Here is a 585-nt window from a genome sequence, read left to right on the forward strand (position 1 = left end):
ACCCTGCTCTGCCCCCCCCGCTCACCCCCAAGCTGGAAGGAGGAGGACGTGCAGCCCCACAAGTGCTTACGCCTCAGGTAACATTCGTCCCCGGCAGCGGCCGCAGAGCCCCGACGGTGGCTGCAGGGTCCCCACTGTCCGGCTGATGGGCACCGCGTGCCGTCACCAAATGGCTTTTCGGCAGAGCTCCGCCGCTGAGAAACCCAACTTCCCTCTGCCGGGCAGGCGTTAAAGTGTTTTATGAAGGACCTACACAAACAACTTTACTCGTGCTTCTTGCCCCCACAGCAGAGGGGGTACCGTGGCCGGGGCCGGTGCAGCGGGAGATGCTCACCGGTGGGGGGCAGAGACCCTGCGCTGGGGTGCGGGCATGCCCGGGGGGGTCGGGGGTGAGGTGGCCCGGGATGCTCCGCTCCCTCCTGGCCACGGGCTAACTCTCCTTTTCTCCTGTGTCTCTGCCCTGAACCCTCCAGCCCCATCCTTAGTGGTAAGAGGAGGCTCTTGCGGACGTGGGGCACGTGGAGACGGAGGTACTGCGTCCTGGCTGCCTGCGGTGGGCGGCTGCGCAGGGCTGGGCAGCACCGG

General features: G+C 66.8%; 1 protein-coding gene across 1 annotated transcript in view; it reads left to right on the forward strand.

Moving 5' to 3' along the window:
- KCNQ4 (potassium voltage-gated channel, KQT-like subfamily, member 4) overlaps positions 1 to 585 on the forward strand; it is an 8,509-nt gene that overhangs the window by 5,221 nt on the left and 2,703 nt on the right. The gene's annotated exons all lie outside the window — the stretch shown is intronic.

This window comes from Charadrius vociferus, unplaced genomic scaffold (assembly GCF_000708025.1).
Source record: "Charadrius vociferus isolate BGI_N301 unplaced genomic scaffold, ASM70802v2 scaffold1578, whole genome shotgun sequence".
Lineage (NCBI taxonomy): Eukaryota > Metazoa > Chordata > Aves > Charadriiformes > Charadriidae > Charadrius > Charadrius vociferus.